The sequence below is a fragment of the Silurus aristotelis genome (assembly GCF_946808225.1).
Source record: "Silurus aristotelis genome assembly, chromosome: 7".
Classification (NCBI taxonomy): Eukaryota; Metazoa; Chordata; class Actinopteri; order Siluriformes; family Siluridae; genus Silurus; species Silurus aristotelis.
In genome coordinates this window covers 3019381-3036914 of record NC_139580.1, presented here as the reverse complement: position 1 = coordinate 3036914, position 17534 = coordinate 3019381, and the positions used below count along the sequence as shown (strand labels likewise).

General features: G+C 38.0%; 1 long non-coding RNA gene across 1 annotated transcript; it reads right to left on the bottom strand.

Moving 5' to 3' along the window:
• Positions 1-4720: 4720 nt before the first annotated feature.
• LOC310728975 lies at positions 4721-8343 on the bottom strand. Its single transcript, XR_014534420.1, has 3 exons — positions 8255-8343; positions 8106-8160; positions 4721-5147 (listed from the first exon to the last, which is right to left on the bottom strand). It is a non-coding gene; the product is annotated as an uncharacterized lncRNA (long non-coding RNA).
• Positions 8344-17534: the final 9191 nt, after the last annotated feature.

The following is a 17534-nucleotide window of genomic DNA, read 5'->3' as shown; positions in this document are numbered from 1 at the left end:
CCTTCTACTTTGACCTGAAGTTTTCCTCCATTATTCCTGTAAGGTAAATGGTGTCTGATTGCTGAGTGCCAGACTTGTGGGTCTCGTGTATAAAATGTTATTGATCTCTTTATTCTTGTTAAGGTCTGAGTACAGTGTCTCTGTAAAAGCTCTTTCAGGAGCTTTCTTTGTCTCTTTTGTTGCAGATCTCACTGGCGGCTTTAGATGGGTATAGAATGGGAACTGATATCTTGAAACATGGTCTCTGGGTCTCTTTGACTCCTTAGAACGTGTTGATGATTAGCTAATACTTTGCTATTTATTTGGGGGGTTTTTTATGGATTTTTCCCTGAAATGAAGACTCACTGGTTGTAGACTATATGTGGTAGCTTCTATTCACTTTGAGCTGAAATATTGCTTTATTCTTCGATTTTATGAGACATTTTCCATTAGTTCTCTCTCATATTACATCTATTTATCTGTCTATTTCAGTTCTGTCTCCGTCTCGCTCTCTCTTTGTTCCATATATAAATGAACATGTTCACATCAAGAATTTAAAATCTCCTATAAAATATCTAAAATAACTCGTCTTTTTAAGCAGAAAAAGCTCTGTGATTGGAGGAACCATTGCATTTGTCATGAACATCTTATCATCCATCAGCATAAACACTCCGTTTGCATTTCGCAAACACCGCATCTGTCTTTTAGCTTTTTCTTCTCTTAATATATATCTCTCTCTTTCATGATCTCTCTCCTTTCACTGCACCGCCCTCATACATCATCTCTAGTAGAAGCATCGAAATCAACCTCATAAAATCACCCCAGGTTTTTCCGTGTGTTTCTTCAGTGCATTACGGTTTTTCTGGGGATTTGAAATGAAGGCAAATTGTGTGTAAAATCAGTTTCTTCTCCTCTGTCAGTCGTTGTCGAATGCAAAACTGCGATTAATTTAAACTTGAGCTTGTGCAGTTTGCTACAGATGCAGTTTGTGAGTTCTGACTAACACGCTCTCTGAACGTCCAATCAAAGGACTTGAAAATGCTGACGATACTGGACTCCTGCTAGATGGCCTCTGAGTGTCCAGCTGATTGATTAAAGTGAACGCTTTGAGCGACATGGATTTATGCTGCAGGCATCCACAATTCTGAAGGCCTTAATGCAGACTTTTTTTTTTAAACCTTGTATGTGATCTGAGGGCTGGAATCTGATTGGATAGAAACTTTAACCTGAAATTCCACTCCATTGCCCTGTTCCTAGAAGTAGTGCAAGTAAGAGAAGAGCTATGAAATAAAGAAAATAGACTATTGGAAATAATTTAATACATATTCATGGTCCTGATGGTCTGCAAGTAAAAAACGGTTTCTAAGAATTAAAGTTCTGGCTTTAACACTACTGTATCATCTGCCTCATGGTGGGAGGCTTTGTTGGGGGTGCCTATTGTCCTTGTTGAGGTAAATTGCCCTCTTGATGACTCTGGCCTGGTATAGGTTCTCCAGTGTTGTAAAACTGTTCCACAATGGTTTGAGCAGCTCCCATGACCTGCTGTAAAGCCTTACGATTCTTCACAGCTTTAAGGATGGAGATTGTGGACCTTAGATGCCGACCCCGCAAACATCCCGAACCATCCAGAGATGTACCAGTGCCATTTGGATCCCACCTCATGTGGAGTTTGTACATTGGACCTCTTTGAGTGTTTAAAGGCTCTGGCATAGAGAAGCTGGTGTTGGATCTGTGATGATCGCAAATGTTGAGCTATTTTATGAGTTGCTCAGTAGCTCCTGGTTGCATAATCTCAACTGACTGTAGAAGACTGTAGAAAGAACATTACTCATAATCACACACCCATGTTCTCCCTCTCCAGTGTTCTGATTGTTTAAAGACTATAATCACACTCTTAATGTCACCCGAATGAGGATGGGTTCCCCTTTTAAGTCTGGTTCCTCTCAAGGTTTCTTCCTCATAACATCTAAGGGAGTTTTTCCTTCACCACTGTCTCCATGACTGTTTATCAGGGATAAATACACACCGTTCACCTTAACTGTTAAATTCTGTAAAGCTGCTTTGAGACAATTTCCATTGTGAAAAGCGCCATAGAAAATAAACTTGACTTGACTTCCACGCCAGACTGTAATGAAGCTGGTAAAGACTCTCAATTGCTTGCCTATAGACACTTCTCAGGATTTTGATCAAGCTCCAGAACCTTTGTGCTAGACCCTCCTCCCACCATGCTGAGGTCTTCAAGCCCTTGCTTCCATCTGGATGTCATTTCTACTGCACCGGTCTACAAGATTCTGCTTCCTTCTAAACATGTACCTTGCTGCTGTCTTTAATATACAGTTTCCATCTGAATCCCACTCCTACCATGCTGAGGTCTATAATCTCCCGCTTCCATTTGAAGCTAATATGGTAGATCTTTGTACCCTTGATTTAATTTGGTTCCTACTCCTACTATTCTGACACTGCCATGACTCCATGCTTGATTATACCATTGCTATCATGAGGTTCACAAGCTCCTGCATCCAGCTGGATCCTACTCCTTCTATCGTGTCTGCAAGCTGGTGGTACATCTGGAATTTGTGTGTACAATACTGAAGTCTGCAAGCAGAAATACATAAACATGTTTACATTCAAATTCTCTTCATTTCTCTTCTCTTTTGAAGCAGAAGTCTTTCTATCAGCAGGGGAAAATACTGGCCACTTATTTCACACACTGCATCTATCTTAGAAACACAAGTTGCCTTAAGCATTACTGGTCATTAATAGAGATACTGGGGGGAGGAGGAGGGGGAGGCAGATCATGTCTGATTGTTAATGGTGTCTGATGGTAAATTGATTGTTAGCATGACATCTTAATCTTCCTTTGCTCTGACCTGCAGTTTCCATCCATTACAGATGCCCTTTCTTATTTCTGTAAGGGTAACGGTGTCTGATTGCTGAGTACCAGGCTTTTGGGTTTCCTGTATTAAATATAATGTTATTGATCTCTCTGTTCTTGTATTGGTCTGAGTACAGGCTCTGGTCTTTCATGAGTTTTTCTTTGTGTCTATTTTTTATGATCACAGTTTTAAATGGGTAAAGAATGGACTTTTGTTGAATATTTTGAAGTTTTTGCAGCTTCTTAAAAATTGTTGATGATTTTTACTTGGTTAATTTAAGCTCTTCTTCAAGGTGATATCTGATATCTATCTGATAGCTTTTTCTTCGCCATCTCTTCCCTCACAAACGTATTAAGTGGCGGACAGCAAGTTTGTTCGGTCTCCGCCTCACCGTTTTACTGTTTTTATTTATTTGTATTATTATTCATCTTGAAAACATGCACAACAATGCAAGGGGTATAAAAAAAAAGAAACTAGAGTTTGTTTTGCGTACGTGTGAAATCGCCGATAAACTCGGCGATTGTTTACGAGTCGTTACATTACATTACATTTTTCCATGTATTTCATTTTATTCAATTTCATTTGTGTCAATTAAATCAATGTAATCAATATAATAAAAATTACTGAACTGCATTAATTTGATTTATTCTTTATTATTTTTACAATTAGATTTTTATTTTTATAAAATATTATTTCATATTTACCCAAGCAGGCATATTATATATATATATATATATATATATATATATATATATATATATATATATATATATATATATATATATATATATATATATATATATATAAAAGAATAGATATATAAATAAAATAGATTTTTAAATGTAAACTGTTGTTGACAAATGTTGATAATAATAAACTGCATTAATAAAAACATGAATTAATAAAAAAAAAAAATGTAAGTTTTGCATTTCTTCCCCCAAACTGTAACAAAGTTAACCATGAAAACGAGGTACATACCAAACTGGGAATTTTGTGAACCATTACACCCCAAATCTCAAATTTCACCCCAAATGACCTTTTATGCATTATGGTTTATACAAACACAAAACTGACTTAAACACAAAGTAATTTTTAAACACTATTGTATTAAAGTCAGACCAACACATACTGAATATATCACAAGGATTTCTGAAATAAATAACAAAACAAGCTGAATAATATATTCACAATCAAAAACTAAAGTGGCTTCTGCTGTTGTGTTGAGCTCTTAAACATGTTCCTTTCACAGCTTTAGTATGAAAACTATCAACAATGTAGAACACCGGGTTAGCTTCTAGCTTCTAGCTCCTCAGGCATGGAGGCCTGGAGAAGCTTCGACAGATTGGAGTTGCTGTTTATCGCAGTAGATACGAGCTTCGAACCAGAAAGACACAGCTTACATTTGACTAAAAAGTTTTTGTCTTTATGCTCAACTAAAGTATAATAATGAGCATATTTCCACTTTGAGAAACTCGTCTTGCTCTCGCCGCGACTCGCCATTACTGCCGCACAGACCTGAATAACCGGAGACACGCCCACAGTGCGTCTTCTTCCTGTTTACAGTGGTTCATCCACCAATCCTGCAATGCGACGCTGCTGTAAGCAGGTTAGACTGTAGGCTACACTTCAGCCCAAATTCATTAATTTAAGAAAGTAACGGGTAACGAACCATACGCTAACGGTGACGAAGTTACTTTATTTAAAAAGTAATGCGTTACAGTATTAGTTACTGTCAAAACTAACTGTGTTACCAGTAACGTGTATATATACAGTATTGCCCAACACTGTATATATATATATATATATATATATATATATATATATATATATATATATATATATATATATATATATATATATATATATATAAAATCAGGCATGACATTATGACTGGTGAAGTGATTATCTCTTCATCACAATTGGTGTAAAGCAGAAGCTCCATATAAACGATGTGTGTGTAATTGCAACATTTTTGGAACGGGGTCAAAGTTGGAACTGTTTTTGAAATGTTTTTACTTCAGGAGCCAATAAAAAGCAAGGCCATTGACGGAGAGTATATTAAAAGCTGCTATAACGTAAGTGAGAACAGGAACCCACTTCTTTCATGGACGTTATACAGCATGAACTAGAATATTCCTAAAAAACAACATCTTCTTTGCGGATCCTCCTTGTGCCTGTGACTCATCGATGGCTGAAGTAACGCTGGTGACTCATGATCAGGCGACGCCAAGAAGCATGCGAGTTCCCTTTTCAGTCTGGTTACACTTGCTGTGGTTTTTGAGGAATGGAACACTTTGAGACATATAGGATTGGGAAAATCAAATGAATGACATTTTATTTTGGGAATAAAAATAATATTCACTACAGTAAGATTAGGTCAAAAATATTAGGACACCCAACTTTTTCCAGCCATATGTGCTTCTTTTTCAAACTGTTACCACAAAGTTGTAGACACAATTGTTGAGGATTTTTTTTGCGTGTTCTCCTTTACACAAAGTACACAAAGCCAGCTCCATGAAGATCTGCTTTCTATTGATTTAAATATGTGGAAGATATTTCCACCAACCCAAGTGAACACCTTTTGGATGAATTGGAATCTCCAGGCCTCCTCACTTCAGGAGGATTCTCACCTACATCAGTACCTACTTTACTAACACCCTTGTGGCTGAAGGAGCACAAATCTCCACAAAATCAACATCTTCCCAGTAGAGTGGAGGTTATTATAAAAGGAAATGGGACTAAAGGTGGAATTGGATGTTCAAAACGAAGCACAAAGCAACCTTAGCGTGAGGTGTCCACAAACTTTCCACATTCTGTATATGGTTTGTGTTCTGCTGTTCCTGGTCTTTTCTTCTCCATGTCTTCAGGCAGTGTCAATTATTTAGTCTTGTTGATGTGTCAGTAAACGTGTGTGTGTGTGTGTGTGTGTGTGTGTGTGTGTGTGTGTGTGTGTGTGTGTGTGTGTGTGTGTGTGTGTGTTTGTTTAACTTGTGTTTGTGTTTGGTTTTGTAGATCTATTACCTGGCATTAATTCATCACCATCTGTAACACACACACACACACACACACACACACACACACACACACACACACACACACACACACACACACACACACACACACACACACACACACACAAACACACACACACACAAACACAAACAAAGTGGTTGATGATGTTTTTGTCCTTTGAATAAACACCTGATCTGTTACTATAGAAACCAACTACTCTATTCTATAGTGTGGACTCTGATCTTTTCATGTTTATTCTCCTCTGTTCTCATTATCATTCTCTCTTCTCTTCTCTTCTCTTCTCTTCTCTTCTCTTCTCTTCTCTTCTCTTCTCCTCTATCCTCTTCTTCTCTTCTCTTCTCTTCTCTTCTCTTCTTCTCTTCTTCTCTATCCTATTCTTCTCTTCTCTTCTTCTCTTTTTCTCTTCTCTTCTTCTTTTCTCCTCTATCCTCTTCTTCTCTTCTCTTCTCTTCTCTTCTCTTCTCTTCTCTTCTCTTCTCCTCTATCCTCTTCTTCTCTTCTCTTCTCTTCTCTTCTTCTCTTCTTCTCTATCCTATTCTTCTCTTCTCTTCTTCTCTTTTTCTCTTCTCTTCTTCTTTTCTCCTCTATCCTCTTCTTCTCTTCTCTTCTCTTCTCTTCTCTTCTCTTCTCTTCTCTTCTCCCTTTTTCTCTCTCTTCCATTTTTCTTTTCTTCTCTTTTCTTTTCCTCTCACTAATCTTCCCTCTTCTTTTTTTTCTTCTCTTCTCCCCTTTTCTATTCTCTATTCTCCTCTCCTCTTCTGATCTCTACTCCTCTCTGATCTCTCCTCCTTTTCTCTCTTCTCCTCCTTTTCTCTCTTCTCCTCCTTTGTTTTCTCTTCTTTTCTATTTTCCTTTCATCTACTCTTTTCTCTTCTCTTATACGGTGGAGAATAAATTAATAAATGATTGACAGTACAGCAGTGCCCTTCTGCAGTGTTAGTCACACACTCTCTCTCACACACACACACACACACACACACACACACACACACACACACACACACACACACAGTGACAAAATCATGTGAAATACCTCAGTATGCCACACCCTGCAATCCTGCAGTTCAGCACTTCCTCTCCCTCCTTTTTTCCCCCTGATTTTGTCTTTTTCTCAGCTACCAGTTCTTTGGATTTCATAGATTTTAATAAATTTTTATTGAATGTGTGTGTGTGTGTGTGTGTGTGTGTGTGTGTGTGTGTGTGTGTGTGTGTGTGTGTGTGTGTGTGTGAGACACCTGACCATAAGATTGCTATGTGCTTTTTTAAACATCCCATTCCACATCCAGTCAATGTTTCCTGTTTTCATGAGCTCCACTCTTCTGTGCAGATTTTTCACTAGATTTTGTGGAGATTCATTCAGCTACAATGCTGATAGTAGAGTCAGGTAGTGATGTAGGTGAAAAGGTGAGAAGGTTCCTGAGGTTAAATCAGCGTTCACATTCATCCCAAAGGTCTTTAATAGGGTTGGAGCTCTACAGCAGGAAAACTTCCACATTTTCCAGCCCATATAAATCAGATCTTCAGGGAGCTTCTACTTCAAGGTTCCGTTCTTCTAGTTGAAGTGAAGGGAAAATTCAATGCTACAGCATTTGTGGTAAAGGTTTGAGGAAGAACCACATGTGGGTGGAAAAAGTCAGGTGTCCCAATACTTTGGGTCTTATATTGTATGTTATAGTAATATTTCATTCCTCTAATACCAGAGCAAGTTTTCAGTGATTATGTTTTTGATTGTGAATAAAAATGAAATGTATATGAATCCCGGTGTATGAGCTGTTGCTATGGTAACGATACCATGCTGCTAATAAACACCTTCACGGTAAAGAACTAAAAAGCGGCATGGAGTAATAATATTTGTGCCTCGGGATGTGGAGGTGGGTATTAATGCCGTGAGTCACACTCGTCTTGCTGGACACACACACACACACACACACACACACACACACACACACACACACACTGGATATTTGTTGGGCAACAATGTGTGTGGTTCATTCAGTCCAAAACAAATGCCTCCACATTGCTGCCCTCTGTCTCTCACCATGGTTTCATAACTGTTCCATATTAACACAAAAGCTACAACAAACTACACACACACACACACACACACACACACAAATTTAAATGCATTTGTTGGAATCCTGTTTACCTACAGACATGCCCTGTTGTTGTGCTCTGTGTCTCTCACACACACACACGCACACAATGACAGAAACTCACCTTGCGTGCCTCAGTGTCTTTGGGCTCTTTCTGAACATGTGGAAACATCTAAATTCTAGAATGAGAAGAAAGAATTGTGGTTGGTTCACACACACACACACACACACACACACGCACGCACGCATGCACGCACACACACAAACGCACACCTTGTGGGCGCGCAGCAAACATTCCAGAAATGTTTCCAACTATGAACAGAAGCACAACAGGTGAAGCCTCTGTTCTCATTACAGCCTGAGCAGCTTCTCCCATAAACCTCCTCAACACAAACACACAAACAGCCCTTTTAACATTAGCCCCGCCTCTTTATTTACTCCTTTACTATACATTGAGAAGATAGATGTGTATACAGATAGATAGATAGATAGATAGATAGATAGATAGATAGATAGATAGATAGATAGATAGATAGATAGATAGATAGATAGATAGATAGATAGATAGATAGATAGTGTTTATTAGTGAGCAGGTGGAAGAGGTTTTGTAATAATATTTAAATATATGAGATTTCTTTTTACTAAACAGCTTTAAACATGAAATTCTCAAGAAATGTCAACGTCCATGTGACATAATTGAAACCGAACTTGTGCTCAATAAAAACATAGTGTATTATGCTCGAGGTAGCTGAAATTAAAACAATATTCACGGTAATACATCTCGAGGATCAGACTTCCATTGTCCAAATAACACTTCAGTAAAACACGGTGATGGTAACATCATACTCTGGGAAAGTTTTTCTTCATCTGCTTTACTAAGGAAGAATGGATGGACATGAGGACATCACAAGAGGCACCTGTTTGGAAGAACACTAGCAGGAGAATGACTTCTTAAACACAAGACCAAAAGCAACACAGGAATTTCCCAGAAACCTGAAGAACCTGGAGCAAATTTGCCCTGAAGAATAACCAGAGCAAAGGCTGTAGGAACTTCACCCACTTCAAGTCTAGTCTAAAGGTGTTGAGTATGCAATGTATGAAGCACAGTAGAGCATGAACATCTGCTGATTAATAATGATCACATACTGCATCTATGATAATTGAAACCTCTCCAACATCTCAGAAGACTGCTGGCAAGAGTAAGGTTTCCTCCAGACAATGCCTTCTTTTTACTATTTACATTTCACTTTGAACTTAAAATAGCACCAGAGCTCGAGTTGTGTTGGTGGTGCTTGTGAAACATCTTTCAATAGTGAAGTGAAACCTGAAACTGTGTACAGGAAATTAATCATTTTATGTTGTAGTTTTTACATTACAAACGAAGGATGACAACACTGAATAAATAGGGGAGAGGGTAGATGGTAGGTTTTTCTGAAATGAACCAAATGAATGAAATGAATTTTTCGAATTTTTCGAATTTCTTAAAGATCCAATCTATTGGTCACACTGTGCGATTGTACGAACATGTACGAACGATTGTACGAACATGACCCCCATGTCACACTGTTGGGTCTCGGTTGTCATATTGTCAACTGACGCACACAAATTGTGAAAAAAGTGTGAAATTTGACTTCATCGAATTGACACATTCAGACTCTCGTTCTTTTGCTAATAGTAGCTAGCTGCAGACAAAAACAACGTTAGCGTTACTTTCGTTCATGACAAATAATGCATTGATAATATAAACATCACACAAACACTCTTTTTCCCTCCATGAGCCTATACGTTTTTCTTCTTGCTGAACTTTCCACCTGACTCATTTTGACATTTTCCCTGAGGTGGTTTGTCACGCTATTTGATGCTGTCTATGAACAAACCAGCGATCAAAGACTACAGAATTTAGCCTGGGAGAATAGGAATCATTTAGGATTTTCTAAAATTGCCCCAGACAACCAAATCGTGGCCAAAATTGCACAATATGTACTGATTTCTCATTGTACACACATTTTAAATGTTAAATTCTAAATCTACGTTATAAAATTTTATTTTAATATGCACTCATTGGCCTTCCATACACAGGTGGAATGGAACAGAATAAACAGACCATAATTCCCTCCAGAACCGGTGTCGTGGAAACCATGTGCCACGTTTTTTTGCATTTTATTTCAAGTAATGTTTCCACCCCTCTGTCCCATCACTGGACCTTCGTGTTCACATGCTGTCCACAGTTTTAATTTCACAACAAACAGTTTTGGTTTAAGTTTCACATATCTCTGTTTTTTTTTGTTTTTTTAATCTCATTTCATTTCTCATTTCTCATTTTGTTTTGCTCTCGTAGTGTTCACCAGATGTGGGAAGTAACGAAGTACAAATACTTTGTTACTGTACTTAAGTAGATTTTTCTGGTATCAGTGTTTTACTCCACTATTTATTTTTCGGACAACTTTTTACTTTCACTCATGAAATTTTTACACAAATATCTGTACTTCCTACACTTTATATTTAGTGAAATTTAAATATATTTCCTTCTCATTGCGCCGTTTTCAGACCATCAACCTGTTTCCTGTCATTGCGGCTATTTCAATCCACTGGTGTATCATTTCCTGTCTCTCACACACCACAGACGTAGACTAGTTTCGTCTCACAATGAGCAGGCAGAAGACAGTAAGAAGTCTGGGGTTAACGTGGATGAGACAGAAGGAGTCAGTGGTGAGAACATGACTGAGAACAGAGAAATTACTGATCACCTGATCATCATCATCTTTTTTCTGCTTGAGGTCTATATGGTGGATTTTCAGCTTTGGATACATTCATTAGAGAACAACATTTTGTATTCTTCTTCTTCTTCTTCTTCTTCTTCTTCTTCTTTCGGCTTCTCCCTTTAGGGGTCGCCACAGCAGATCAACCGTCTCCATACCACCCTGTCCTCTACATCTGCCTCTGTCACACCAACTACCTGCATGTCTTCCCTCACCACATCCATAAACCTCCTCCTTGGCCTTCCTCTTTTCCTCCTTCTTAGTGGCTTCATTCCTCCTCTGCACATGTCCAAACCATCTCAATCTCACCTTCCTCACCTTGTCTCCAAAACATCCTACATGCGCTGTCCCTCTAATAAACTCATTTCTAATCCTGTCCATCGTCGTCACTCCCAACGATCATCTCAACATCTTCAGCTCTGCTACCTCCAGCTTCACCTCCTGTCTTTTACTCAATGCCACTGTCTCTAATCCATACAACATCTCAGGTCTCACCACAGTCCTATAAACTTTCCCTTTCACTCTCACAGATACTCTTCTATCACAAATCACTCCTGCTATCACTCTTCTCCACCCACTCCACCCTGCCTGCACTCTTTTCTTCACTTCTCTAACACACTCTCCATTACTTTGCACTGTTGAACCCAGGTACCTGAACTCCTCCACCTTCTCCAGCTGTATTAATATATTAATTAAGGCTGTCAAAATGTAAATACATTTTAATGCTACTGGTTTTATTAATGCGAAATTAATGCAGAATTTAGACAGAAATTAAAACAGAAAGTAATTTCTGTTTGACTATTTTTAATGAAAAAATAAAAAATAAACAAATAAACGAATAAACAAATAAACAAATAAATAAATAAATAAATAAATAAATACAAAAGAGCGAAATAAAAACCTTCAGCCCAACACACGTTTGTTCACGATATCTTTTCTTTGCTCAGACATAAAAAAATCAATAATTTAATAATTTTAATCATAAATGTTTTTTTAAAAATCAGTAATCATTTGTTTTACTGATGCAACAAGTCTCAAATCAGCATCTAAATATGCGCACTGGCGTGTTTTGTGGCTTTCTTTTCTCTTTTTTGATCCTGCAGACAAAAACAATACATCATTAGTATATGTAAAGGGTCTACTTTTATTTGTACACACATTAATAATAACTACAAAATGTTGTGCTTCTGTAAAGTAAAGCTAGCAGACAGGCAGCGCTCTCCGCCGTCTCTGTCATCTCTCTTCACAGACACACAAACAAAACACCTTCTCAGTGAATATTTGCCTCACAGACATAATAAATATAGAAAGCTAGAAAATCTACTTTTAAATAAACAAATTCAAATAATCTTTAATTCTGTAATCCGTATGAAAGTTCTAAGAGTCGCAGTTTATCCGGTATCACCTCATTAACAGTCCGTCTGGAAACATAGCAAAGGTTCCATTTCGTGTTCTTATAATTTACATAATTAAAAACACCATAATTACTTTAAAACGATTGGAAGAATATGTTGTCTTCATGCTCTATGTTGAGTTTGGTTTCACTAATAATACACATACATTTGCATAAAGCATTAATATTTGTTCATGACCATGTTGATTCAAGCATTAAACATTGGAAAGTATTTGTATTGGTAATTTAAGGTACATTTAGAACAGCGCGATCAAATATTTGAATCGATTGACGGCCTAATATTAATATGACGAGACGTTCAGTAAATAACGTGACACTAAAACAGGTAGTAATAAAGGCTATTTTTTACTGAAGTACATGTCAGAGCCCAAACTTCTTTACTTTAACTTGAGTTAAAAAGTGTAGTCAGAACTTCAACTCTTTCCGAATATTTATTTGTACTTTTGCACCTCTGTTATTCACTTATCGCGATCAACGATTGTGCCTGTTTCCTTTTTTTTTATTTTTTTATTCGCTTCTCTTTTTTGGGCTCTGTTTATATTATGATAAATGTTCTTTTCCACGTTCAAACATTTCATTAATCCATTGTTGATTTAGGAATGTGGGTATATGAGTAATATATAAATAAGAATTAAGACAACCCATGAAGACTAAAATCTAGGATTGTGATTGGCTGGAAGTTCAGGTGTGAATAGTGGATTGTGATTGGCTGGAAAATCAGGCGTGAACGTTGGATTGTTATTGGCTGGATGGAGTTCCGGTGTGAATAGTGGATTGTGATTGGCTGGAATTTCATTTGTGAATACTGGATTGTGATTGGCTAAAATGAGTTTAGGTGTGGATGTTAAATTGTGATTGGTTGAAAGTTTCTGCACATTGCTGAGCTCCTGAGGATTTTTCCATGTGGAACTTATATGGTGAGTACGGTGTTTTTGCTAAAGAGGCACAATGACAAATAGAACGCAAAACACCACCAGGAGATAAATACACAGCTTTGTTTATATTTTCGAACATTTCTATATTTAAAAGATAAATCCAAGCTAGGTGTGAGGCCTAACACCATTATCATGCTTTTCAATTCACCTCAGTCAATTCTTCACCTCCACATAGTGCACCATCATCACACCAAGCCCTGGATTATTCTTTAAACATGGAAATGCGTAAAAGTGCGTAAATTGAAATATAACGTATATATTTTTTTCATGCATGGTTTGTCATTTGTCATGTTAACAAGTTTCAGCGCAACAGTTAAAAATGCTCTGAACATTACGGAGATGGAAATCTTGCATGACTGGCTAGATCAGAACATTCCCATGGATAATTAGGCTGTCGTGCATTGTCAGGACTTGAACTCACGATCTTCTGATTATTACACAAACACAATTTCTTTGTTTACCCAGAAGAGAACATTAAACATAGTTTCTGTGTAATTTGTGTAATTTGTTTCAATAATCTGCAAGTGAACACTGCTTAAACAGGTGCTGGATAAACCGGTATCCATCTGGAAACAAATTCTGTAACACTGCGCTGCTAGGTCTCTCCGTTCAGGTATTTACATAGAAAAATTGTGATTCAAATCTATAGAATTATTCTGAAGAGTTTTGGAAGAGCTCAAATTGGAAGTGGTAACTCAGCGGTTAAGGTTTTGGGAATTGTTACTGATTGGGTGGTCGGGGATTCGAAGCCCAGATATCACCAAGCTGCTACTCTTGGGCCCTTAAGCAAGGCCCTTACTGACCCAGTGCTCTGATCCCAGTTTCCTAACATTATTGGGATATGTGAGGAGAGAATTTCACTGTGCTGTAAAGTACATGTAACAAGTATAAAGCACTTTTACAGTCCTGCACTGGAAACTGCAAAACACCCAGATGTACTGTAGGTCTGCAGGGTGTATGAATTTTGGCCCTGATAGTTTCATCTCCAGCACTTCAAAAGCGAACCAGAAGTCTAATTTCAGCTGTCAAACGAAAGGTTGATGGTTCGAGCCCACCCAGGGATGGTGTACCAATTGAAGAAGGAAAAGGTCAGTGGTTAAGATCTTGGACTTCTTATCAGTAGGTTGTGCGTTCAAATCCCACCACCACTAAGCTGCCACTGCTGAGCCCTTAACCTTCAACTGCTCAGTTGTATGAATGAGATCATTGTAAGTTGCTCTCGATAAGGGGCGTCTGCCAAGTGTCATCATGCGATGTGGGAGTGAATAACAACCTGAGGTGAAGAGAACAGTTTTAATATGGTGCAAGACCTCACACCTAGCTGATAAAGAGAGACTGCGTCATTACAGCAATGAAATCTTGAGGAAAAAAATTATGCAACAGTCAGGAGATCTCCACTTCTGCTTTACTGGTTGCAGGTTGCACAGTATTCTAGTAGGAGCCAGAGCAGAAAGGATGATAATGGTGTGGAGAGACTGATAAACTGGTGAACTAGTGAAGCTCATTCAGTTGGCGCTCCATCAATGTAAACTCTCTCTGCAATCATTCCTTCTTTTTTGCATTTTGTCTAAAAGAGAACTAGCCTATAAAAGATCTATTAACCGAATGGACCCCCCCCTATTTGTGGCAAGTTCCACAATCAGACCAGACACTGATGTTTCTCTCAGATGATCATTTTGCTAGAACTCTCCAAACGTATGATGCGTTCCTTGTTTTCCAGAAGAGTAGGGCTCCTTAGCAATTTGCAGGTGGTTCATCAAATGAGTGCATAGTTTAGAAAATAGAGCACGATGACAAATGAGATCTTGCTGTTGTTTTGTCAGAGCTGAAGGATAAATACAAGACTCAATGTTGAAGAAATTGCAATTTCCCCAAGCCCATTTATTTCACGAGTTACTACAGAGGTCACTAGAGAGGTGGGCAAGATATACAGGGTGGATTTAATAGGTTCATAATTTTTAATTCTTGCATTGCATCTTGCTTTGATGTTTATGACACAAGGGAACATTTTTTACTTACGAAAGCAAACAATGACAGAGCAAAGCGGGAACGCACAGACACTCGTTGTCATCTTTGCCACTTGTCACCTCATTTGACTAGAGGATTGTTTTAATAATATCATGGCTTCATCCAGAAGAAGAAGACAGAGGACTGGCAATGCCAGTGCTATTTGCAACTTTGCATATATGTTTGAAAAAAGCTACACAAATCCGTTCGTAACAATTGCAGCAGGTGTAAACACTGCTTGATTTATATATTCACAGTTTTAACCCTTTGCCTGTTTGGATTCGAAATACAGCCTACTGACACCTGCTCGTATGGGAGAGTTCTGTTCTCTCACGCAAGCCCAGAAGGTACAAGCTAGTTGGCCGTTGGCTGTAGTCTGGCCGATGGGTTCAAGTGCAACTTGTTCTGCCCCAACACAGTCAATACAAGGTGACATCAGTCTGTTTAACTCAGAGCTAGTTCTTTGGCATTGGGTTGGTGTTTCCCTAACTTAAATCCATTGAGTTTAATAAGATTAAAATTTCTTGACTACTATAGGTTTAAATACTCATTGAGGCCACCCCACATAGGGGGAAATCATCTATGTGTACAATGTCTTATTAGAGCCATAACTAAACCAATCAACACAAGCTTCCAAAAACGGATTTTTTGTTTTCCAATTATAAACTTGTACAGCCAATGGCCTATAATTTGTACTAGTAAGAATTGAAATACTACTGCACTATTGAGGCTCTAATCTATGAGAAATTGTGTGGTTCTTATACTGAGAGTGTATTTAATTTTCAGGACATTACTGTTACTTATCCCATCTGTGGCTGTCTGGAAGGAAATTAAGCAACCAGTTTCTTAAAATCCTTGGTGTAAACAATATTGGAAATTGCAAACATTCTCAGGTAGATGTTTCTCTTTTCTAGGCAGGAATAATGTGCATAGTTAAATCGATCTCAACCAGAATTTTCCATCACTCTAATCGATGATGTATGTGAGAAGGAGATGCTTCAATAAAGATGGAGACATTGTTGTAAAAAAGTTACTCATCAATAGATTCCATCAATAGAATCTATCAAAAGGATTGAAGTTGTCAGTAAAAGCTTTCATTTTTTGCTGGTTTGTGTGTTTTTCATTTAGAAAGTCCAGATCACATTGAACATGAGCAGGACAGGTAACAAATAACAGGTAACCGGGGTGTAATAACTTTTGTCCCCAGGTAATATTTCAGCTGGTGTGGTACTTTTTGGCTAAAGATGAGCACAGTAAGCATTTTACACTCTCGTCCTTCATTTGTTTGGAATCTTTAATGGGACACGTTCTTGTACCATAAATGGATGATCTCGTACAGTGAGAATAAATGTTGTTATTAAAACAAGAAAACCAAAAAACACAACTCAACACATCTCCTTTCACCTCCTGCATACACCATCTCTAGTAGAAGCAGCGATATTAACCTCATAAAATGACCCTGGGGTTTTCCCTCCATTTTCTTTTTAAAATTTTTTAGGGGGGACTTGAATGACATGAAGGCAAATCGTGTGTTTTTGTGCAAATTCTACAGAAAAAAAAACATATAAACGGGTTGTGGTTCGTGTTTTTAACTGTTTTGTAAATGTCCTTGTAAGTGTATCTGCCGCATACTTGGGAGGCTGCTTCAATGACCAACTTCACTGTCTGTTCTACTGTGACCGTGTGGCATGGATAGACGGTGAAGGACCATTCTGGCACAGTGTTGTCAGGAAGTGAAAGTTTTTCAATGAGCTCTTTGTTTGATACCATCCTTAGAACTGGTGTTACAGTAATAGAAACATCAGTGATTTACCAAAGAATCATTTCTGTGTAATCATTGGCTTCAAAATTCAGCCTGGAAACGATATTAAAACGACTGGAGTGATGAAGATTCCCTGCCTCGTCTTCTCGAGCACTAAGAATCTTATATAGTGCATCTTTACGGACAGCAAGTGGATGATCACTCATCATGAGGAGAAAAATATTTTTTTGGAAGTCCGAAGAACTTGAATGTTTGTCTCAATAGATGAATGAACTACAGCCTGGTATTTCCTTGGTAAGAATAGACCTATGAATGGTCTTAAAGGCGTGAAGAGGACTATCAGCAATGAAAGACTGTGCCCTGACCCTGTATTGCATTACCACATAGACTCTAAGTATGAATGTCATTATTTCTATGAATTTTTTTGGTTAGTTTCTTAGTTGCAACTGTTTGCAGTGGTCAACCAGCGAGCTTTGTTTAGTTTGCCAGAGATCATTGAGGCAAGCCCTTCTGGGAATGCTCAGTGGCCTGAGATATCTGGAACAAGTACCTCAGGTCCTTACTTTTTTTAAGCTTTTACGTACTGTGACAAGGTAAGCCACATTTTATTGGTTTAAATTACACCACTGGAAGCTTTTCACAGTCAGATAGTATTGAACCTATGGGACCTGTGTAA